The sequence below is a fragment of the Scyliorhinus canicula genome, chromosome 12 (assembly GCF_902713615.1).
Source record: "Scyliorhinus canicula chromosome 12, sScyCan1.1, whole genome shotgun sequence".
In the NCBI taxonomy this organism is placed as follows: Eukaryota; Metazoa; Chordata; class Chondrichthyes; order Carcharhiniformes; family Scyliorhinidae; genus Scyliorhinus; species Scyliorhinus canicula.
The window spans coordinates 7267580-7292553 of NC_052157.1; the positions used below are offsets into that span (position 1 = coordinate 7267580).

The 24974-nt window shown below is 46.9% G+C and overlaps 1 long non-coding RNA gene across 2 annotated transcripts in view; it reads right to left on the reverse strand.

Annotated features, from left to right (window-relative positions):
- Positions 1–24974, reverse strand: part of LOC119974780 — an 82378-nt gene that overhangs the window by 42660 nt on the left and 14744 nt on the right. The window contains exon 3 of one of the 2 annotated variants that reach the window (XR_005462573.1): positions 4555–5985. The exons of the other annotated variant lie outside the window; for it this stretch is intronic. This is a non-coding gene — a long non-coding RNA (uncharacterized LOC119974780). Of the gene's footprint in view, positions 1–4554; positions 5986–24974 lie in introns of those variants that run through there. 2 annotated transcript variants of the gene reach the window in all.

Sequence of the window (24974 nt, forward strand, 5' to 3'; positions counted from 1 at the left end):
GGGGCAACGGGGCGGGTTCGCGAAGGAGGATCCCGGCCTTTGTCTCTCCTCTCTCCCTGATCAGGTATAGTGCACGCTTCAGGAAACTGATCCATGGTTAAAATTGGGTCATAACGCACTCAGAATATATTTACGCGCCAACTTTTCTACAATTCAATAAGCTGCTCGCCTTTCACACAGCTCCAGATCTCTCGGGTAGTATATCATGGTCACTGCCTCTATTGTCAAAGGCATAGAACACGGTAAGGTCAATGTTCTTGGCCATGGTCAATGCTGTTCTGACCATTCAAGCATTAGTTCGCCAATGATTTACTGAGTTCACTGCAGTTAGTATAATCAAAGTAATCCCCAGCTCCCGTGTGTACACTGTTATTTGCTCTCATGTGAACGAGGGGCAGAAGTAGGCCACTCGGCCCTCGAGCCTGCTCCGCCATTCAATACGACCATGGCTGATCTGACCGTAAACACAGCCCAACTTTCCTGTACACCCCCCCGATAATCTCTCACCCCCTTGTTTTTTTTCTCTGAATTTAGGGTACCCAATTTTTGCAATTAAGGGGCAATTTAGCATGACCAATCCCACCTACCCTGCACATCTTTGGGCTGAGGGGACTAGACCCACGCAGACACGGGGAGAATGTGAAAATTCCACACAGTCAGTGACCCGGGGCCATAAGCGCCGTAAGCAGCAGTGCTAACCACTGCACCACTATGCCGCCCTTTCATCCCCCTGTTAATCAAGAATCTAAACACCAGTAAAATGGGGGGAATAGGGGTCCACATTGTTTTTTTCCTCCTGGCTCCACTGCCACTGCCTCTTGAGGAAGGGAATTCCGGACCCGCGGAGAAAAAAGTCTCCTCATCCCCGACTTAAATGAACGACCCCTTATTTTTAAACAGCAAGGTCATGCGTAGGGACACTACAGTGGACCTGAGCACCCTGGGTAAGGGAGGGGGTAATACTGCCCAGGTGGCCCTGCTCACGATTATTGTCAAACCATCTCTGCTGGGAAGGGTGCAGACTGGGGGAGGATTGAGCCATTTCACAACAAGAAAGTCGCTATAGCAATGCAAGTTGTTGAGGGCAGAATCAGGCTTGGGTATGGTGCCTTCCACAAAGAGTTGCCTTCATGATCTCAAAGGCGCATGGACAGTGGCCACTAGGGTGAAGAGGAGAGACATTGGCAAGACAATAAATCAGTATTATCACTTACATCCCAGAGAAAGAGCAGAATTTCATAGAATATCATAGAATTTACATTGCAGAAGGAGGCCATTCGGCCCATCGAGTCTGCACCGGCTCTTGGAAAGAGCACCCTACTTAAGCCCACACCTCCACCCTATCTCCATGACCCTGTAACCACATCTAATCTCAGGGCAATTTATCATGGCCAATCTATCTAACCTGCACATCTTTGGACTGCGGGAGGAAACCGGAGCACCCGGAGGAAACCCACGCAGACACGGGGAGAATGTGCAAACTCCACACAGACAGTGACCCAAGCAGGAATCGAACCTGGGACCCTGGCGCTGTGAAGCTATAGTGCTAACCACTATGCTACCGTGCTGCAGAAATTCAATAAGAAATAATGGGAAGCTCGGTAGCTGCTGTAGAAATATTCCAGGGTGGTGCTGTTGAGGTATTTAATAAAGTGTGATGGGACAGATGGATAGTCAGAGAGATGCATGGATGGAAAGTTAGATGGATGGATGGAGGGATGGAAAGATTATCCGGGGAGGGATTAGACAGCCATGGCTGACAAAGGAGGTCAGGAAATGTATCAAAGAAAAAGAGAGATCCTATAAATTGGCCAAAAGCACTGGGAAATCAGAAGATTGGGAAGGCTACAAAAACAAACAGAGGTTAACAAAGAGACAAATAAGGAAGGAGAGGATCAAATATGAAGGCAGGCTAGCCAGTAATATAAGAAATGATAGTAAAAGTTTCTTTCAATACATAAGAAACAAACGACAGGCCAAAGTAGACATTGGGCCAATTCAAACTGATTCCGGAAGGCTAGTGATGGGAGACGAGGAAATGGCTGGAGAACTTAATAAGTACTTTGCGTCTGTCTTCACAGTGGAAGACATGAGTAATATCCCAAAAATTATAGAGGGTCAGGGGGCTGAGTTGAGTGTGGTTGCCATTACAAAAGAGATGGTGCTAAAAAAGCTAAAAGGTCTTAAAATTGACAAATCTCCTGGCCCCGATGGGCTACACCCTAGAGTTCTGAGAGAGGTGGCTGAAGAAATAGCGGAAGCGTTGGTTGAGATCTTTCAAAAATCACTGGAGTCAGGGAAAGTCCCGGACGATTGGAAGATCGCTGTTGTAACCCCCTTGTTCAAGAGAGGATCAAGACAAAAGATGGAAAATTATAGGCCAATTAGCCTAACCTCGGTTGTTGGTAAAATTCTAGAATCGATCGTTAAGGATGAGATTTCTAAATTCTTGGAAGAGCAGGGTCGGATTAGAACAAGTCAACATGGATTTAGTAAGGGGAGGTTGTGCCTGACGAACCTGTTAGAATTCTTTGAGGAGGTGACAAGTAGGTTAGACCAGGGAAACCCAGTGGACGTGGTCTATCTGGATTTCCAAAAGGCCTTTGATAAGGTGCCACACAGGAGGCTGCTGAGTAAGGTGAGGGCCCATGGTGTTCGAGGTGAGCTACTGGCATGGGTTGAGGATTGGCTGTCTGACAGAAGGCAGAGAGTTGGGATAAAAGGTTCTTTTTCGGAATGGCAGCCGGTGACCAGCGGTGTCCCACAGGGTTCAGTGTTGGGGCCGCAGCTGTTCACCATATATATTAATGATCTGGATGAAGGGACTGGGGGCATTCTAGTGAAATTTGCCGATGATACGAAGTTAGGTGGTCAGGCAGGTAGTGCTGAGGAAGTGGGGAGGCTGCAGAAGGATCTAGACAGTTTGGGAGAGTGGTGCAGGAAATGGCTGATGCAATTCAACGTGAGAAAATGTGAGGTCTTGCACTTTGGAAAAAAGAATCCAAGCATAGACTACTTTCTAAACGGTGAGAAAATTCATAATGCCAAAGTACAAAGGGATCTGGGAGTGCTAGTCGAGGATTCCCTAAAGGTAAACATGCAGGTTGAATCTGTGATTAAGAAAGCGAATGCAATGTTGTCATTTATCTCAAGAGGGTTGGAATATAAAAGCAGCGATGTGCTACTGAGCCTTTATAAGGCTCTGGTTAGGCCCCATTTGGAGTACTGTGTCCAGTTTTGGGCCCCACATCTCAGGAAGGACATACTGGCACTGGAGCGTGTCCAGCGGAGATTCACACGGATGATCCCTGGAATGGCGGGTCTAACATATGATGAACGGCTGAGGATCCTGGGATTGTATTCATTGGAGTTTAGAAGGTTAAGGGGAGATCTAATAGAAACTTACAAGATAATACATGGCTTAGAAAGGGTGGACGCAAATAAACTGTTTCCGTTAGGCGAGGAGATGAGGACCCGTGGGCACAGCCTTAAAATTAGAGGGGGTAAATTCAGAACAGAAATGCGGAGACATTTCTTCAGCCAGAGAGTGGTGGGCCTGTGGAATTCATTGCCGCGGAGTGCAGTGGAGGCCGGGACGCTAAATGGCTTCAAGGCAGAGATAGATAAATTCTTGATGTCGCGAGGAATTAAGGGCTACGGGGAGAATGCTGGTCGGTGGAGTTGAAATGCCCATCAGCCATGATTGAATGGCGGAGTGGACTCGATGGGCTGAATGGCCTTACTTCCACTCCTATGTCTTATGGTCTTATGGTCTTATGGACGGATGGATAGATGGATAAATTGACATGGAAAAATAGACACCATTAGCAATGCATCCGTGTATGACACTATTTGAATGGCTCGGTGAGTTAGTCCTGAGATTAGCAGACTATTACAGACAGGAGTCCCAGGGTCAGCTCTCAGTCTGGGCAGTGTGATCTCGCTCACCCTTCTGGAAGATGTGGGCTTGAATCTTGACTGTGGCACTGCTGCATTTGAATAGCCACAATACCAAGTTAGTTTGATGCAAAAGCTATATGGCTGAGGAAGGGGAGGGTGTCCGACGCCCTTATCGTGGCCCCAAGGCAAAGCGTAGAGAAATGGCTGAGGGAAAAATTATAGATTGACATTATTTCCTGTAACTTTCCCATTTCCTTTCTCAGGCCACATCTTATATCCCATCGGCCAAGATATTCACAGCCCTGTCACTACCTTGGAGAGGTTGCGCAGAGAGATGGAGCTGACATCCTCCTCTCTGTTTTTTATAAAATTTCACAGTACCCAATTCATTGTTTCCAATTAAGGGGCAATTTAGCGTGTCCAAGCCACCTGCCCTGCACATCTTTGGGTTGTGGGACCCAGGCAGACACGGGGAGAATGTGAAAATTCCACACAGGCAGTGACCCAGGGCCGGGATCGAACCCGGGTCCTCAGCGCCGTGAGGCAGCAGTGCTAACCACTGCGCCAGCGTGCCGCCCCTTTCGCCTCTCTGTTTTGAGGCTGTGGTGACTTGCCTCTTAAACGCACAGATACGAGATTAGACCAGCCATGACCTCGCCATGTAGCCCTACAGGCTTGAGGGGCTGAACGGTCTCCTCCTGTTCCTATGGAACAATATATCGGCTGCATTACCTGCAGTTTTCGCCTGCGACCCCCCTCCTGCTCCCTAGCGTGCTGTCGCCCCCTGGATTGTTCAGCCAGGGGTGCGTGTCAGACGAATAACATTTACAATCAGTCAGATGAGAAAGCAGGGAAGGGGGGGCCGTAAAGGATAAAGATGACAAATTGGAGGCTGGTCTGCTCCATCAGCGATGGGGAAGCAGGTGCGCTTTCATTGGGGATGATTTACATAATGATCGCAATTGAGCTTGGAAAATGGATGAGGGGATGCAGTGATGTAAAGTTCTTAATATCTGTGACAATGATTTAGAGTGGCTCGCAGAAAGGGTTTTGGAAGTTTTTTTTAAAAAAACCCCCGTGGCAGCTACTCCCTCTGCTGCTCATTAAGGTTCTATGGATTGCCTTTTGTGTTGGTCCCTGCTGATTCCCCACAGGGCCTGTTATTAATTCATAAAACATCGCACAAGTGATTGAGTCTGTTGATCGCTGGAGCAGCCAAACACGCTGCAGCGGTGAAATATTGCATGTGTCTCGATCAAACGGTTCCGAGAAAACACCACCTTGCACTGAATTATTACCCACTTCCTAGAGCTTTAGATGGAGGGAGACAACAGGAGAATCAACGCAATGAAAAAAGGGCTGAGTGACATTTGTACGAGAACCAGATTACAGGCACGTAAATATTTCTTTTAAAAAAAAATTGTATTGTGGATTCCGACCCCCCCCCCCACTCGTGACCTTGTTCTCAAGAATCCAACTCCCTTATCGGCGTTTGGCAGGCTTTATCCTCAGGGAATCAGGCAATGGTGTTCTCCCTAAATTTTCCAAAGAATCACCACAGGTCAAGGTTGCTATGGATTGCTTCGATTGGATTAAAAAACATTAGGCTGCAATGATCAAATGAAAAACGATTCTGATACCACAGGGACCGTGGAGAAAATGCACTGCTGGAACGTTTGAAAGCCCGGGTAATGGATTAGAGAGACAGAACCACCAAACTATTAGTGAAATGCAGAAGGAGCATCAAATTAAACATCATTACAGCGAGATCTATAAATATTATCCCTACAGCGGTGGCCTGATCAGAATTGATTTATTGGCAAAAGAAGATTAGTTCACCAATTACTGCTCCAGGATGGAAGGACGTCATCAAACGCAGAAGGCCGGGCAGAGCACTTGTAACTCGAGGGAACATCGCTGACAAAACATAAAGATGCTTTGATGCACGTCAATCCATTTGATTTTCTGCAGCTAGTTGCCCCTCTCGTTTACTGCAAATCTTCATTTGGCACGGTAGCACAGTGGTTCGCACAGTTGCTTCACAGCTCCAGGGTCCCGGGTTCGATTCCCGGCTTGGGTCACTGTCTGTGCAGAACAAAGAACAAAAAAAAAGTACAGCACAGGAACAGGCCCTTCGGCCCTCCAAGCCCATGCCAACCATGCTGCCCGTCTAGACTAAAACCTTCTACACTTCCTGGGTCCGTATCCCTCTATTCCCAACCTATTCATGTATTTGTCAAGATGCCCCTTGTCTGCATGTTCTCCCCGTGTCTGCGTGGGTTTCCTCTGGGTGCTCCGGTTTCCTCCCACAGTCCAAAGATGTGCAGGTTAGGTGGATTGGCCACGCTACATTGCCCTTAGTGTCCAAAAAGGTTGGGTGGGGTTACGGGGATAGGGTGGAAGTGTGGGCGTGGATAGGCTGCTCTTTCCAAGGGCCGGTACAGACTTGATGGGCTGAATGGCCTCCTTCTGCATTGTAGATTCTATGATTTATTGCCAGAAATCAGAGTTTGTGGATGTTAAATGAAATGCATCTCTTGCTTTAAAACTCTGAGAGTAAAGTCTAAAACGTATCCATTTCACAGTCACTCAAGAACATAAGAAATGAGAGTAGAGTTGGCCATTTTGCCCCTCAAGCTTGCTGTAAAATTCATGGTGGGTATGACTTTGGCCTTAACTTTACTTACCTGCATGGATGCCCTATAACGTTCGACTCCCTAATCCATCAAAAATCATCTAACTCAGCCTTGAATGAATTTAGTGACGCGACCTCCACTGCGCTCTGGGGAAGAGAATTCAGTGACGCGACCTCCACTGCGCTCTGGGGAAGAGAATTCAGTGACGCGACCTCCACTGCGCTCTGGGGAAGAGAATTCAGTGACGCGACCTCCTCTGCGCTCTGGGGAAGAGAATTCAGTGACGCGACCACACTGTGCTCTGGGGAAGAGAATTCAGTGACGCGACCTCCACTCTGCTCTGGGGAAGAGAATTCCAAACACTAACAACCCTTTGAGGGGAAAAAGGACTGGGTGGTGAGTGGCTTGGAGAGGAACCTCCAGGTGCTGGGGTTCCCATGTTTGTGCTGCCCTTGACCTTCCAGATGGTAGTGGTCGTTGGTTTGGACGGTGCTGCTTAAGGAGCCTTGATGAGTACCTGCTGTGCATCTTGCAGGTGGTCCACACGGCTGCCACTGTGCGTAGTGGTGGCGGGTTTGAATGTGGACGGGGTGCGGATCAAGCCTGTGGGTAAAAGCATCTTGTGATGTGGTACAAACGATTCTAGATTCCCGATTGTGCCCCAGTCCAGCTAGTCCTAGTGTCAGCTTGGCTCAATTACAGCAGCCACGTCAATGAAGTAGAAAGTCACAGGCTAAAGCCCTCTTCAGGATAGGAGCTGATAATTCAGGCTGGTCAGTCAATGGGTGCATTCAACACAAGAGATGTCACGTTCAATGCATACCACAGAGCAGTGGGCCAGGGTATCATGTTTCGTTATACCCCACACAGTGAGCTCCTAATACCGTGGCGAGCAATCAGAAAATGCAGGTCAGGGATTCTCCCGAACGAGCGTTGCTGATTCTCTCCAGATGCTCTTTCACTCAGAGATCCATAGCTGGGTACGAGTGGCATTTGGATGGATTGACTCCCTCTGTCCGTGGCGATCGTGCCTGGGGCAGGGTTAGGAATGCAGCAGGGGAAAAGATATGAAGAAATGAAGTGTTAATTCAAGGGACAAAGTGGATTGAATTGAATTCACACGAAGAGACAGCTGTGGGTTGGCTACAGAAACACTCAGATCCTCGGGGCCAGGGAGCGGAATCAATAGCCACAGTTCCTATTCTACATGACGGGCATGATACAATGGAAAATAATCCGTGTCCGGTTTTGGGCGTGTTTAGCAGGATGTTTCTCGGTGGCTGCAGCTCAAGAGAGCTGCTAACCCTAACCCTAACTCTAACCCTAACCCTAACCCTAATAACCCCCCCCCCCCCGGCCCACAGGTGCCATTATCACTGGTCCATGTTTGTGGAGACCAGTACTGAATGGCACCGTGACAAGGTCCCCCAGGCGCGGCTGTTATAATAATAATCTCTATTATTGACACAAGTAGGCTTACATTAACACTGCAATGAAGTCACTGTGAAAAGCCCCTAGTCGCCACACTCCGGCGCCTGGTCGGGTACACGGAGGGAGAATTCAGAATGTCCAATTCACCTAACAAGCACGTCTTTCGGGGCTTGTGGGAGGAAACCGGAGCACCCGGAGGGAACCCACACAGACAGTGACCCAAACCGGGAATCGAACCTGGGACCCTGACGCTGTGAAGCGACAGTGATAACCACTGTGCTACCATGCTGCTCATCAGGACCCAAACGCCAGGAGAATCCTATATTTAAGTTAGCCTAAAAGCTCCTTTACATACACAGATCTGGATCATGAGATTTAGATCGTGATGTCTCGCTTCATTTCATTATATCCCGCGAGGCGTTTTGAGCGTCACAATTCCCGCGAGATTCAACGGCCTTGTCCCAACACCAAGTCGGGCACGATGAGGCCACTAAATTGCACCCAAGGTGTTTGTGTGTATGTGTGCACATACACAGAGTGAGTGGTTCACAAGACACTCCACCCCACCCCACCCCACCCCACCCCGTCCCAAATGCTGAAGCGTGGCACCCGTGACTCAGTGCGTAGCCTTCTCACCTCTGAGTCACAAGGTTCGAGGCCCAGGGTAGGATTTTCCAGCCCTTCCCACTGGTGCGACCTTCCTGTCCCACTGAAGTTGACCCTTGCCTGGCGCTGGACTGGGGGAGCTGTGCAAATGGCCATCGACTGGAAGATCCTGCTGCGAGGCGGGGCCTGGAAAATTCCAGCTGCATTCCGGGCCCTGGGAATAAAAATCCAGGTCGACAGTGCAGCAGGATAGACAGGGAGCTTTGCCCTCTTCAAGGTGCTGCCTTTAGGATGAGAAGTTAAATGGAAATTCTGCTTGGGTAGATGTGAAAGATCCCGTGGCACCATTTTAGAGAAGAGAAGGGGCGTTCTCCTCAATGTCCTGGCCAATATTGGTCCTTCAATCAACATCTTTAAAACAGATTATCTGTCCATCATCGTGTTTCTATTGGTGGGAGCTTGCTCTATACAAATTGTCCACCATGCTCCCTGCGTCACAACATTGACTACACTTCAAAGGAACTTCATTGCTTGTGAAGCACATGGAGAAGTCCTGAGGTTCCGAAAGGTGCTATAAATTTGCAAAGCTTTCTTTCCATTGCAAATTGTCCTTCGACGGTCGCTGTTGAGACTCAACCATAAAGGCGGCCATTGGGCGAGGTAAACAGCAGACAGGCAGGAAACTCTAACAGGATGGAGCCCCGGCAAGGACTTAACGCCTCGAGAAGATGAGGGAGAGAGAGAGAGAGAGAAGACTGGCAAGAAAGTAAAGAAAACAAAAGAATTGTGCATCATCAGGCTTGGTTGGCCATGTGGTGACATCATTGCATTGTTGGTCAAGTCAGTGTGACCTTTGCTGTTTGCAGTACGCGCAACACATGGAAAAAAAATAACAGCTCGTCTTTAATCTGAATCCAAGCTGGATTTTAGCCAAGGCGTTTTTGGTCTGTGATTTGGGAATCTTAAGATCAACATCCTTCACACTGAAATTGTTCTCTCAGCATAACTGGAGATAACTGGTTGAGTTCCCAATCTAGTTCCCCGGGGCAGAGGAAGTGATCAAAATGGAAGGAGTATTACCTCGAGCCACCTCTCCTTCGCATCCTGGTTGAGGAGAAGTATTGGCAGAGGCTGTGGGAGAGAATGAACAGTGACCTTCTGCCTATGCTTTTGGCAAGAGCGTGCTCAGTGGGAGGAAGGGAAAACAAAAATACCTTAAAGGAGAAAGTAATATTCAAACTGTCAGATGGCAGGAGGGAAGCAAGAAACAAAACACCAGCAAATGTATCTCATTCAAAGCTTCGTATTACCTAGACCAACCCTGGTACACGGGGAGAAATCAAACCAGCCTCAACTCAAGGAGTTCAAACTAATCAGCCCAGCAGGAAATGTTAGAATTAGATAGGAAGCCATCAATGGGTGGCACAGTGGTTAGCACTACTGCCTCACAGCGCGGAGGACCCGTGTTCGATCCCGGCCCGCAGGTCATTGTCCGTGTGGAGTTTGCACATTCTGTCCGTGTCAGCATGGGTCTGACCCCCACAACCCAAAGATGTGCAGGCTAGGTGGATTGGCCATGCTAAATTGCCCCTTTACTGGAAAAGAAAATAATTGGGTACTTCTAAATTTATTAAAAAAAAAGAAGCCCTCAATATCAGAGCGTGTCTGTTCATGAGGGGTTGAAGAGCTATTAATAGAACTGTCTGCCTTTCCTTCAGGAAGGAATTTGATTTGGAGATTTTCCATGTTGTTGCTTTCGAAATAACTTACCCTATTTATATTCCTGGAGTGCCCTGGGAGTGCTGGAATATAAAGTAATTTGTTTAATCTTGATCACAGAATCTTTATGGAGCAGAAGGAGTCCATTCAGCCCATCGTGTTTGCACCTGCTCTGCCAACGAGCATCATGACTTAGTGCTATTTCCCTGCCTTTTCGCTGTAACCTCTGCACATTGATTCTCTACCGTAGAACAGAAACAAAACGTGAGGGAAGGTATGAATTGAATGGGAGTAATCAGTAAGGCTAAATGACCTTTTCTTTTGCTGTTCTGGGTTCTATTGCATTCTCCTGATGGTGTTCTGGAGTGGAGCATTAAACCCTGCAAAGTCGGGTAACCCACACCTTTCCCCCAACACTCGAGCGTAGGGGCTCACAGGATCCAGGGGAATGACTTTCAGCGTGCAGGACTGGCTCCTTCCCCAACCCACTGATTCATACCTTTCCCAGAACAAAACTGGGCGAAAACGTGCAACTTCAAAACGGGGCTTCCTGGCCCAATTAACCGAGTCAGGACAAGATCTGGGATCTCTCCCAAAGCCTCCCTGGAACACACGGCACCTTTCAGTTGGCAAGAGCACAGTTGAGACCTTGTGCGGGTTGTGGTATTATCATAAATGTAAGAACGGCAAGAGTCAATGAAATGTCTAGATCAGCCACTAGGCGGAGCTACAGTTACAAGTATATAAGACATTGATGCTAAGCCTTGTGGGGAGAGAGAATTGAAGGAGTTAGCTCGAGACAGACTGAAGTATATATAGTGTGAGTAAGAGCAGATCATAGTTTATTACAGTGTAGAGATTAGTTGTAGATGAGTATAGATTATATATTAATTATCAACTGTGTAGTATTTAGGAATGTGTGTTGAATCCAAATTAGTAGTGTTAATAAATTTATTTGTTCAAGTTAAAACTATTTTTGTGGTCTTTGTGAACACTACGCCAACCATCCTGAATTTAGCAACACAAAAAACACCACAAGGGTGAACCAAGTCCAGGATAGACTGCAAACGAAACCCCTTATGGAGGGCTGAAGAGTCATTGACACCTGACACACTGCGGCGTTTTGGATGGGACTTCATTTGGAGCAGAATCAAAGGCAGAATAAGATTCCCTCCCCGAGTTCCAGTCCCTCACCTCCCTCTACCAGTGGGATTGATTGGAATTTTCGACCCTCTATTTTCATCGTGGATTTTCAGCAACCACCGTTTATCCGTTTTTACCTCTGGGAAGGATTTGTATTGACCTGGATTTGTCTTGTTTAGATCGGTGATGAGATTTGTTAGTCGGTCTGAGCAGGCATAAGATTCAATCAAAACATTTCCTGAAATTATATTCTGTGGGGCTCTAAAAGATTAAAGGAATGCTGCAGGCTGCATCTTACAAATGAAAGGGCTAATTCAAACAAATTTGCCAAGTCCCAGAAATGTTTATTGTTCTCCTTTGCTGCTAAAGATGGCACTTGAGGGCAGAGAGAGTGTGTCTAGATTGCAATTGCATTGGTTGTCAAGTCCTACGGACATGACATGTTACTCTTAGCAGATTACGTGAAGGCCTCTACAATCCGTTGCTCATTACTTTGAACCCTCCATCTATCTCATGGCCTCCTTTCCTCAAAGCAACTGTATTCTCTGCCCCAATTATCCAAATGTTTCAACTCTTTCAACATTCTACTGGCCGTGTTCTCATCCCTGCAGAATTCCACCCCTCGCTATCCTCTACGTGGTCCCATGCTCCAGCACGTTGATTTAAAAATTCTTGATGTGTAGATGCCGGTGTTGGACTGGGTTGGGCACAGTAAGAGGTCTTACAACACCAGGTTAAAGCCCAACAGGTTTATTTGGAATCACTAGCTTTTGGAGCGTAGCTCCTTCATCGGGTGCGTGGAGAGGTAGGTTACACAAACATAGCGTGTATAGACAAAACCAATGATGTAAGATGATACTTTGAATGCGAGTCTTTGCAGGTAATTAAGTCTTCACAGGTCCAGATGGAGCGACTGGAGAGAGGGATAATCACAGGTTAAAGAGGTGTGATATGTCTATCGCCAGGACAATTGGTAGGATTTCGCAAGGCCAGGCCAGATAGTGCGGGGATAAATGTAGTGAGACGTGAATCCAAGGTCCCGGTTGAGGCCGAACACATGCATACGGAACTTGGGGCCTCACGGTAGCATGGTGGTTAGCATCAATGCTTCACAGCTCCAGGGTCCCAGGTTCCATTCCCGGCTGGGTCACTGTCTGTGTTGAGTCTGCACGTCCACCCCGTGTGTGCGTGGGTTTCCTCCGGGTGCTCCGGTTTCCTCCCACAGTCCAAAGATGTGCGGGTTAGGTGGATTGGCCATGCTAAATTGCCCGTAGTGTAAGGTTAATGGGGGGATTGTTGGGTTACGGGTATACGGGTTACGTGGGTTTAAGTAGGTGATCATTGCTCGGCACAACATCGAGGGCCGAAGGGCCTGTTCTGTGCTGTACTGTTCTATGTTCTATGTTGGCTATCAGTTTCTCCTCGGTGCTTCTGTGTTGTCGCGCGTCCTGAAGGCCGCCTTGGAGAATGGTTACCTTCAGATCAGAGGCTGAATGCCCTTGACTGCTGAAGTGTTCCCTGACTGGAAGGGAACATTCCTGCCTGGTGATTGTTGCGCGATGTCCATTCTGAAATTAAAAATTCTTGCCTTGCCTTTTAAATCCTTCCATGATTTCACCCGACCATGAACACCCTCCGGCCGCTGTCCTTCTACTTCAGCTCCAAGCTCTCACTCCATGATGCCACTTTCCAAAATGGTGACTCGAAAATGTGTTCCTTCTTCCTCAATCGTGATTTCCCACCTACAGTTCCCACCTACGGGGGCTGGTTTAGCTCACAAGGCTAAATCGCTGGCTTTTAAAGCAGACCAAGCAGGCCAGCAGCACGGTTCGATTCCCGTACTAGCCTCTCCGGACAGGCGCCGGAATGTGGCGACTAGGGGCTTTTCACAGTAACTTCATTGAAGCCTATTCGTGACAATAAGCGATTTTCATTTCATTTCATTTCAGTTGTTGACAGGGCCCTCAACAGCATGCGGTCCATCTCCTGCGCCACTACCCTCGCCCTCCGCTCCCTCCCAGAACAAGGATAGAGTCCCCCTCATTCTCACATTTCACCCCACCAGCCTCCGCATGCAAAGCATAATCCACCGTCATTTTCGCCAACTCCAGCGTGATGCCACCACCAAACACATCTTCCCTTCACTCCCTCTGTCAGCATTCCGCAGAGACCGTTCCCTCCAAGATAATCTAGTCCACTCCTCCACCATACCCAGTAACTCTCAAATCACCCATGGCACCTTCCCATGCAATCGCAGAAGGTGTAACACCTGCCCCTTTACCTCTTCCATGCTTAACATCCCAGGCCCAAAACACTCATTCCAGGTTAAGCAGCGTTTCACTTGCACCTCTTTCAATCTGGTCTATTGCATTCGCTGCTCCCAATGTGGTCTCCTCTATATCGGAGAGACCAAACGCAGACTGGGTGATCGCTTTGCTGAGCATCTCTGGTCTGTGCGGATTCAGGTCCCTGACCTTCCTGTTGCTTGCCATTTTAACACAAGACCCTGCCCCCATGCCCACATGTCTGTCCTTGGCCTGCTGTAATGTTCCAGTGAAGCTCAATGCAATCTAGAGGAACAACTTCTCATCTTCTAGTTAGGCACGCTACAGCCTTCTGGTCTCAACATCAAATTCGACAACTTCAGATGATTAGCTCTACCCCACCTCGACCCATTTGTTTTCATTCCATTTCATTTTAACTGTCTTTTACCATTTCTTTCTTTCTTTCTTGTCTTTCCTTATATATATTTACCCCCATCTTACCCACTTTCCTTACCCTTTTCCCCCTTTGCTTCCCCACTTCCCCTTCCCCACATCTACATCTATCACAGTTTACCCTCTGATGTTAGTTTATCTGCTGTTTGTCCTTTCACACCTTTTGTTCTCTCTGGGGACTGCCATTAGCACTCTTTGCCCTTGGTTTCTGTGGCTATTAGCGCCCAATTTCCCTAGGTTTCTGTGGCTGTGACTCATCTTTCGTTCTTACTCCACAGTATAAATATTTCCCACTTTCTCTGTCTTTTAGCTTTGACAAAGGGTCATCTTGACTCAAAACGTTAGCACTTTTTTCTCCCTACAAATGCTGCCAGACCTGCTGAGATTTTCCAGCATCTGCAGTAATTTGCTTGTATATAGATCTAATCTAGCCTGGCAACTCTCTACATATCCTTTGTCCCTCTGAAATTGGACTGATCTGGCCTCCTGGCAACTCTACTTGGCCATTGTTGACGACTCGTTCAACCAACAACACTCTGGCCTTCTCGAACTTGGAGCCCAGTTCCCTCTACCTCGTCACTTACTTCCCAGCTTTTGAAAACTTCCTCATCCGCGCTTGTAAATCCCACCGCCGATCTCTGCTTTTCCAGTTAACCCTCTTACCCATCTTCTACCTTTTGTGCACTATAGAAATTCAAGTTGGCATTGCATATAAAGCCATCATTAAAATGCACTTATAATGGTCCTAAATAAGAAAGCACAGTGGTTAGCACAGTTGCTTCACAGCGCCAGGGTCCTGGATTCGATTCCCGGCTTGGATCACTGTCTGTGTGGAGTTTGCGCATTCTCCCCGTGTTTGCGTGGGTTTCCTCCAGGTGCTCCGGTTTCCTCCCACAAGTCCCGAAAGACGGTGCTGGTTAGGTGAATTGGACATTGTGAATTCTCCCTCTGTGTACCCGAACAGGCGCCGGAATGTGGCGACTAGGGGATTTTCACTGTAACGTCATTGCAGTGTTAATATAAGTCTACTTGTGGCACTAATAAAGATTATTATTATTAAGAAAGAATTCAATGGAGGGCAGCACGATGGCGCAGTGGGTTAGCCCTGCAGCCTCACGGCGCTGAGGTCCCGAGTTCGATCCCGGCTCTGGGTCACAGTCCGTGTGGAGTTTGTACATTCTCCCCGTGTTTGCGTGGGTTTTGCCCCAACACCCCAAGATGTGCAGGGTAGGTGGATTGAACACGCTAAATTGCCCCTTAATTGGAAAAAATGAATTGGGTACTCTAAATTTATTTTTAAAAAAGAAAGAATTCAATGGCAAAGTGGAAAATTCCTCATTCACTGGACTGAATAGTTTAGGGTCAAACACCAATAGCAGGTCACAGTTCATTTGCTTTTGGCTCGATTGTTGATAGCTCTTTGGCCTCAATCCATGCCATTCCCTTAGTTCTAAGTGTCCATGCGCTGTGAGGAACATGCCGTTTGGACTTGCTGGGTGGTTCTGAAGAGCGAATGCTTTGATTCTGTCACTTTGATCTACAGGCTGGTATTTGATGGTGCCGTGAACAGGACCTTTTGCCCTGAAACAAGATTTGATTTGATTTGATTTATTATTGTCACATGTATTAGTATACAGTGAAAAGTTTTGTTTCTTGCATGCTGTACAAACAATGCATACCGTACATAGTGAAGGAAGGAGAGACTGCAGAATATAATGTTACAGTTATAGCAAGGTGTAGAGAAAAGATCAACTTAATACGAGGTAGGTCCATTCAAAAGTCTGGTGGCAGGAGGGAAGAAGCTGTTCTTGAGTCGGTTGGTGCGTGATCTCAAACTTTTGTATCTTTTACCTGACGGAAGGTGGAAGAGAGCATGTCCGGGGTGCGTGGGGTCCTTAATTATGCTGGCTGCCTTTCTGAGGCAGCGGGAATTATAGATCGAGTCAATAGATGGGAAGCTGGTTTGCGTGATGGACTGGGCTACATTCACGGCCTTTTGTAGTTTCCTGCGGTGTTGGGCAGAGCAGGCTCCATACCAAGCTGTGATACAACCAGAAAGAATGCTTTCTATGCTGCATCTGTAGAAGTTGGTGAGGGTTGCAGCTGACGTGCCAAATTTCCTTAGTCTTCTGAGAAAGTAGAGTCGTTGGTGGGCTTTCTTAACTATAGTGTCGGCATGGGGGGACCAGGACAGGCTGTTGGTGATCTGTACACCTAAAAACCTGAAGCTCTCGGCCCTTTCTACTTCGTTCTCATTGATGTAGACAGGGACATGTTCTCCACTACACTTCCTGAAGTCGATGACAATCTCCCATGTTTTGTTGACATTGAGGGAGAGATTATTGTCATCGCACCAGTTCACCAGATTCTCTATCTCGTTCCTGTACTCTGTCTCGTCATTGTTTGAAATCCGACCCACTACGGTGGTGTCATCAGCAAATTTGAAAATTGAGTTAGAGGGGAATTTGGCCACACAGTCACAGGTGTATAAGGAGTATAGTAGGGGGCTGAAGACACAGCCTTGTGGGGCACCGGTGCTGAGGATGATCGTAGAGGAGGTGTTGTTGCCTATCTTTACTGATTGTGGCCTCTGGGTTAGAAAGTACAGGATCCAGTCGCAGAGGGAGTAGCCGAGGCCAAGGCTACGGGGTTTGGAGATGGGTTTCGTAGGAACGATGGCGTTGAAGGCTGAGCTGTAGTCGCTAAATAGGAGTCTGACACAGGTGTCTTTGTTATCGAGGTGTTCCAGGGTAGAGTGCAGGGCCTTGGAGATGGTGTCTGCTGTGGACCTGTTGCAGCGGTAGGCGAACTGTAGTGGATCAAGGCTATCCGGGAGGCTGGAGTTGATTCGTGCCATGACTAACCTTTCAAAGCATTTCATGATGATGGATGTCAGAGCCACTTGACGATAGTCATTAAGGCATGCTGCTTGACCTTTCTCCCCGTGTCTGTGTGGGTTTCCTCCGGGTGCTCCGGTTTCCTCCCACAAGTCCCGAAAAACATGCTTGTTAGGCGAATTGGACATTCTGAATTCTCCCTCTGTGTACCCGAACAGGCACCTGAATGTGGCGACTAGGGGCTTTTCACAGTAACTTAATTGCAGTGTTAATGTAAGCCTATTTGTGACAATAATAAAAATATTATTATTAAAATACGAACTTGCATTCATAATACACGCAGACACGGGGAGAACGTGCAGACTCCGCACAGACAGTGACCCAGCATTATCAGAGACCCCTCCCACACAGGCTTTGCCCTCTTCCAGATCCTTCCATCAGGCAGAAGGTACAGTAGTTTGAAGACCCACACATCCAGACATAGGAGCAGCTTCTTCCCCACAGCTACAAGACTCCTCAACGACTCCCCCTCAGACTGATCTCTGTAAGAACACTATTCACGACGCCCTATGCTGCTCTTGCTCATGCATTGTTTGGCCCCTTGTTCTGCACTGTAACCAATCACTATTTGTTGATGTACCATTTGTCAATGTTCTCTGTTGATTATTCTTGTGTCTACTGTGTACGTTCTGTGTACGTTCCCTCGGCCACAGAAAAATACTTTTCACTGTACTTCGGTACATATGACAATAAATCAAATCAATCAATCAAACAGCCCATGGCGTACATGCTTTTACCAAAACGTCCCACCAGATTCCAATCACAATCTAAACTAGGACACTAACTAGGTCCAACATAAAGCAAGCCGAGTCAGAGAAAAGCTTGAATTTCTATAGCACCTTTCAAAACCAAAAGATGTCCAAAGTACTTCTGAGCCAGTTAAGTACTTTTTGAAGTATAGTCACTGTCGTCATGTAGAAAATGTGGCAGTCAATCTGTGCACAGCAGGATCCCGCATGCATCAACATGGTAATGATCGGATAATCTGTCCATGTAATATGGGTTGAGGGATAAATATGGGTCAGGACACCGAGAGAAACTCTCTGCTCTTCCTCGGAATAGTGTCATGAGCCACATTTAAATCCATTCCCATCGGTGTTCATCGCAAATCATTCATTTCCTATGAGAGGTTGTGTAAAACTAACATTTTTTTGGTGAAAATTAGTGGGTGGCATGGTGGCGCAGTGGTTAGCACTGCTACCTCATGCCGCCGATGACCTGGGTTCGATACCGGCTCTGGGTGACTGTCCGTGTGGAGTTTGCACATTCTCTGTGTCTGCGTGGGTCTCACCCCCACAACCCAAAGATGTGCAAGCTAAGTGGATTGGTCACGCTAAATTGCCCCTTAATTGGAAAAAAAGCATAATTGGGCACTCAAAATTTATTTTAAAAAAAACATTTTTTGTGAAAATTAATGAATAACCAATAATTCAATGAACCAAATAATCACGCCATTGAGCTTTCCATCCATCAAGAGCCAAGTCCATCGGAACGGTGTTCTGATCTGGAGCCGTTTAAAATGTCACAGCTACAAAAGTGACCTCTTGTTTTCCTGACCAGTCACTGCGTTCCGCTGTAAATACTGGAAGCTCGGAATCTAAGTGGAAAAACAATCAAGTCGGCCAGCGTCTGTGAAAAGAAAGGGGGCTGGATTCTCTGGTTGGGAGAGTGTTGTCGCCGGGACTGAATAGCGTGCCATTTGCGTTCCCGTAGGGGACGCTATTTGGAAAGCGAGTCAAGACAGACACACGGGACAGTACTCTGCCGGCGCGAATTTAGAGCAATTCCTGGCCGAGTGAACATTGTAACTGCTGTGGCCGGAGTTAGAGCTAAAGGGCCTGTCAGCTGGAGCTGTGTTTAAGCGCTCCACTTACCACACACTCACTGCAGCCGCCAGAATGGCACAGAGACCAATTTTCACATGGATATTCTACCATAGCAGGCATTGTGCAAACCTTACAGATTCTGATAGTTATGCGTTCAGTTGTGGACATGGCAAAGTGCATCCCCAACAATTGTGATTTTCAATATCTAATCCCAGTGGGAGTTGATTGGGAAAAGGGTTGTTCCTGTGGGATTTCTGTACAAAGGGAGTGAATGCGAAGGAATCAAATACATTGGAATTCTATGCTGCAGAAAATAGGAAGTTGTTTGATCCATCGGCATTCTGTACAATGGGAATGAATGAGAAGGGGTTTGACCCATCAGTATTCTGTACAATAGGAGTGAATAGGAAGGGGTTTGATCCATTGGCATTCTGTACAATGCGAAAGAATGGGAAGGGGTTTGACCCATCGGCATTCTGTACAATGGGAATGAATGGGAAGGGGTTTGATCCATTGGCATTCTGTACAATTGGAATAATTGAGAAGGGGTTTGATCCATTGGGATTCTGTACAAAGGGAGTGAATGCGAAGGAATCAAATACATTGGAATTCTATGCTGCAGAAAATAGGAAGTTGTTTGATCCATCGGCATTCTGTACAATGGGAATGAATGAGAAGGGGTTTGACCCATCGGCATTCTGTACAATGGAAATGAATGGGAAGGAGTTTGATCCATTGCCATTCTGTATAGTGGGAATGAATGGGAAGAGTTTGATCCATTGGGATTCTGTACAATGGGAATGAATGGGACGGAGTTTGATCCATTGCCATTCTGTATAGTGGGAATGAATGGGAAGAGTTTGATCCATTGCCATTCTGTATAGTGGGAATGAATGGGAAGAGTTTGATCCATTGGGATTCTGTACAATGGGAATGAATGGGACGGAGTTTGATCCATTGGGATTCTGTACAATAGGAGTGAATAGGAAGGGGTTTGATCCATTGGGATTGTGTACAATGGGAATGAATGGGAAGGAGTTTGATCCATTGGCATTCTGTACAATAGGAGTGAATGGGAAGGGGTTTGATCCATTGGGATTCTGTACAATCGGAGTGAATGGGAAGGAGTTTGATCCATTGGCATTCTGTACAGTAGGAGTGAATGGGGAGGGGTTTGATCCATTGGGATTCTGTACAATCGGAGTGAATGGGAAGGAGTTTGATTCATTGGCATTCTGTACAGTAGGAGTGAATGGGAAGGGGTTTGATCCATTGGGATTCTGTACAGTGGGATTTCACTAGAACTTGACACTTGGATTTTGAACTGTTTGCTTTGCAGCACACCCTCAGGATCACAGGTATATTCGTAACACTGGGGGTAATTATAGTGGGTTTGTATTGGTCGCGAGTACAATTACCCATATCACTTGTGTCAAAATGATTGTGACCTGATGACGAATATAAAATAATAGATACAGGGCAGTGATTACAAGACTGTAATCTAATCAAGGAGATCAGATGACATCGTAAACCACAGGAGAAAGGCTCAACATTTTATAGCTTTTCTCAGAACCTGAGATTAGATTGCTGCTTTGAAATCACTCTCTGGTATCTGTTATCATTTATAATATATACTGTTTCAGTTTATGAGCAGGTTTATTGTGGTTTTGGTCAGGTTTTTCACCAGCAGCTGCTAGAACTGTGGATTTTGACATCCTGTGGGTTCAGTATGTTTGATGTAGTGATGAAATTCAGACAAAGTTTATCCAGAAGGAATCTGGAGATGATTCTGAGGAATTACTACATCCTGTATGCACTGTTTCATATCAGTCCCCTGCATTTTACTGCATTCTGGTTTTCAACCATCCTAACCATGCTGACTCTTGTGGGCAGACGCAGCTATCTTGCTGAAACGGTCATTATCCTTGTTTCAACCTAGGTGGGGGGGTGGCTGCTGATTATTTGATCATGTCGGACATTGCAGCTGAAAACAGCACCTTACCTCCCCCCACACACACACACAAATGAGAAGGAAACCATTGATCTCACGCGTGCTGACTGCTTGATGGTGCTGTTCAATGAGCTCCACTGTTGCCCCACAGCGCTGTAAATCTTTCCTTTTGACGTATCCATCCAATTCCTTTTTGACAGTTATTATTAAATCTGCCCCCACTACATTTTCAGGCAGTGCGTTCCAGATCAAAACAACTCACTGTGTAAAAGTCGTTCCCCTCCTTTGCTTTGTCTCTTCGGCCAATTATCTTCATTCTGTGTCCTCTTGTTGTCTGTTGCTGGAGATGGCTGCTTCCTATCTGCTTTATTTAAACCTCGGATGATTTTGAATACCTCTATTAAGTCTCAGTCACTTGAAGAAGAGCCCAGCAAGTGTTGTTAATTTCCATCTGAGCAGTTCAAAATCACTCAAGCGCGAAGGGGAGGGGGGGGGGGGTGATTGGAAATCACTTAACTGTCTTTAAAGTCATGATGTGGAGATGCCGGCGTTGGACTGGGGTGAGCACAGTAAGAAGTCTTACAACACCAGGTTAAAGTCCAACAGGTTTGTTTCAAACACGAGCTTTCGGAGCACGACACCTGAAGAAGGAGCCGTGCTCCGAAAGCTCGTGTTTGAAACAAACCTGTTGGACTTTAACCTGGTGTTGTAAGACTTCTTACTGTCTTTAAAGTGGTTGATGTTTATAAACATTGAAGCTAGAGCACTTTAGAGTTACTCAACTGTGAAGGAAGATGACTGATCAAGATTGACAGCTGTGTGTGTGTGTGCGCGTGTGTGTGGAAGCTGTCAATCACAGCCTAGTAGGGGAAATGAATTAAGGCCTGCAGCTCAAGGATCTGAGGGGTGTAAATACTGGTGAGTGGTTTCTCTTTCCAGGGACTGGCACGTGGTGCTTCCTGTGTCTGAGCCAGTAGGTGTATTGTACAGGTGAGTGTTACAACAGTAATTACTTTCACTGCCTCTGTCTGGACTGCCCGCTAGCTTCCTGATAGGGGTCTCTTGTCTGAGGGGAGGGGCTTCCTGACAAGTTTATCTTTTCTGGGGACCTGAAGGAGTTACCTCCCCCCCCCCCCCCCCCCCCCCATGAGGTCCACCACGTCTGAGCCACGCTGGGAAATACCTGTAATAAATTCCGTTCTCGTGAATCCCGGTGCGCAGGACTGGAAAATCATGCAGACCGGGAGAATACGGTGCCCAGCCCACTAGGGGGTGCAAATGGGTGATGAAGACCCGTGACCATCTACCCGCTGGCAATGCGGGCGCATACCTAGAAGCCTCCACAGGCACTGAGAAAAGTGTGACAGATAATTGGGGATGTAGCGAAAGAGATTAAAAAGGGCAGAACGTGAGGGAGAGACATGGAATGACCTGGACTGAGAGGAACAAAGGGAAAGGAGGAGTGGAACAGGAAGAATGACAGAAATAGAAGAAGATAAACAGAAAAGAACGGGTAGGAGAGAGAGAGAGGCAGTGATTGATTTTCTTTCTTTTTTTTTTGCAGGTGTTATCATTAACAGGCTTCAGGTATATCACACGCGCAGATGGGAATTCTGCCCAGTTTAATCAATGTCACTTAGACACCAGCTGACAGCAGATGCAGCTTACGCAGGCTGGCATGATTTTTTTTCCTCTGCCAGAAAGATAAATACTTCACGTTACTTCACGTTAGGGCCAATGAAACTCACACTGCCAAAGGAAATAAACTGAGGAATCCGGGAGGCTCGAATGACCAGGCAGATCTTTAGCAGTTTTCCATTCTTGAGCACCGGACCGGACTGGCGTAGAGCCAATCAACTTTCATAGCATCTCAGAATGCTCCAACTCCGAAGGAGGCCATTCAGCTCCTCATGCCGATGCTGGCCCTTTGGAATTGCTCTTCAGCTAGAACCACTCCCCTGCTCTTTTCCTATAGCTCCCCAAATTTATCCCGTTCAACTCTTTAGCTAATCCTTTTTTTGAAAATTACTGCTGCACCTGCCCAATCGGACTGCTGGCTCCAGATTCCAACAACTCACTTGTTTACTTCTCTCTTCATTTCAACGCTGCTTTTTTTTGACAATCAGCTTCAATCCTCTTGTCCTCTTACCAGCCCTGTTGTCACGGGAAACAGTTTCTCCTTGTTTACTCTCTCGAAGCTCTTCATGATTTTGAACACCTCTACCTCCCCTTGACCTTCTCTACTTATCCAAATGCTTGTAAAAAGTGCCCCTAATAACATAGCAATATTCTCTACTCATATCTAAACAAGGCTGAAGTGCCATCTATGGTTTAAACCTCGGCTTATGATGGTGATATAAAAACCATGCATTGCTATGGTTACCATAAATTCCAATCCTCTTGTTATTCATTCAATTCCTCACTCTTTAACTCCCTAATCAATAGTCCCTTCACCAGAAGCAGAATAACACAGGCTCTGAAATTGCAGGTGTTCTGACTAACAAATAGGTTATCGACTTGAGACATTTACCCTTTCATTCTCTCTACACATGGCACGGTGGCACAGCGGTTAGCACTGCTGCCTCCCAGCGCCAGGGACCCACGTCCAATTCCGGCCTTGGGTGACTGTCTGTGCGGAGTCTGCACGTTCTCCCAGTGTCTGCGTGGGTTTCCTCCGGGTGCTCTGGTTTCCTCCCACAGTCCAAAGGTGTGCAGGTTAGGTGGGGAATGGCCATGCTAGCGTCCAGGGATGTGTAGGTTAGGTGGGGTTACAGGGATAGGACAGTGGAGTGGGCTGAGGTAGGGTGCACCATTGAAAAGTGATCGACTCTATGCCAGTCTAATCAGCTTTCATAGCATCTTGGAATGCTCCAGCTCATCATGCCTAGAGGGTTGGTGCAGACCTGATGGGCCGAATGGCCCCCCCATTGCACTGTAGGAATTCTATGGTACAGACTCCGCCTGACCTGAATATTTCCAGTATTTTGTATTTTAATTTAGAAATTCCCAGTTACAGCTAATTTGCCAAATGATCGTTGGCCCTTTGATCTCTCTCTTACAACCATTCCCTTCTACCAGTAGTACATTGTGATTATTACTCTCCTGAACTTCACTTGCCTTTCTCCCAAGTTTCAAATATCCCCATCTTGCTCACAGTGTTGCAATCACCCTTGTTGCAATCGTCTCCAAATTCAGCTCCCTGGACAGTAAAACTGGGCAAACAAAACCTTGGATCCTGCCTATTCCCATTCCTGTACATTCCATACTTGGCTGTCCTTGGTGACAATGGCCCAGTTGAAAATGTGGGTGTTGAGCAACTGAGCAGTATAGTGATAGATAAAGAAGAGGTTCTAAAAAGGCTGGCAGCACTCCAGGTAGAGAAGTCTCCAGGCCCGGATGGAATGCATCCCAGATTGCTGAGAGAGGTAAGGGAGCAAATTGCAGGGCCGTTGACAGAAATTTTTCAGGCCTCTCTGAACACAGGATTAGTCCCAGGGGACTAGCTGATTGCAAATGTAACACCGTTGTTTAAGAAAGGGGCAAAGGATAATCCAGGAAACTACAGACCTGTCAGCTTGACATCAATAGCGGGAAAACTGATGGAGGCCATTAAGGGGAGAATATAAATATATACTTCGAGAAAAGTAAGTTAATGCTAGACAGTCAACATGGCTTTGTCATGGGCTGGTCACGCCTGACAAATTTAATTGAGTTATTTGGCGAGGTAACTCAGGCAGTAGATTGTTGCTCGTTGTGTTTTCTCTTTAATTGTCTCTGTTTATGGCGGTTAATATGGTCGCCTTCCTTAATTCTAATTACGTTTGCTCAAGAGTCGCCAGGTATCTTTCGATACAGCCACAAGGTTCAAAACCGAATACTGATCAAAGACTCAATACACCAGTTAGTAAGTTCGAAATCAATGCTCATTTATTTACACACACAGTCAAATATACTCATGCACAAAACTCTACCAACTAAACTATCACTACTACTAAAGCCTATACTTAGCTTCGGGCGCCCACTCAGTCAGAGGAACAATGGCCGTTGTCTGGTTCTGAGGCTGCTGGGGTCGAGCTGGTACGGAATAGTAGCTAGGAGCTTCTATCTCGTAGCGTGCGTTGACTTTGGACTTACTTGTTCTGGTGCAG